This window comes from Oratosquilla oratoria, unplaced genomic scaffold, assembly GCF_046742065.1.
Source record: "Oratosquilla oratoria isolate Oo_2021 unplaced genomic scaffold, ASM4674206v1 SCAFFOLD120, whole genome shotgun sequence".
In the NCBI taxonomy this organism is placed as follows: Eukaryota; Metazoa; Arthropoda; class Malacostraca; order Stomatopoda; family Squillidae; genus Oratosquilla; species Oratosquilla oratoria.
The window spans coordinates 190,001-190,267 of record NW_027467477.1 but is presented as its reverse complement, the minus strand read 5'-3'; the positions used below and the strand labels follow the sequence as shown (position 1 = coordinate 190,267).

General features: G+C 44.6%; 1 protein-coding gene across 1 annotated transcript in view; it reads right to left on the bottom strand.

Moving 5' to 3' along the window:
- Positions 1-244: 244 nt before the first annotated feature.
- LOC143022577 (uncharacterized) overlaps positions 245-267 on the bottom strand; it is a 4,350-nt gene continuing 4,327 nt past the window's right edge. The window contains exon 2 of the mRNA XM_076180862.1: positions 245-267. This exon is cut by the window's right edge and continues 1,436 nt beyond it. The gene's annotated coding sequence lies outside the window, so the exon portion shown is untranslated.

The following is a 267-nucleotide window of genomic DNA, read 5'->3' as shown; positions in this document are numbered from 1 at the left end:
TACTTCTGGGGCCGCGAGAATTTTCCCACTGTGAGAGTTCGTTGTTAGCTGGCGGGTTTCCTGCCTGAGCCAATATCAATGGCCGATGCGACAACGTGAAGAGCCTTTAAAAGGCGCAATAATTATATTGCTGTGACCGAGGCTCCAGTATTGGTTGTCCATTAAGGTGGAAAGGAAAACGCTGAAGGTATTTTCAAAGTGTAATTTCACAGGAAATTTACAATATGAGTTCTCACTGGCACACTCTTTTACACGTGGCTGAAACTA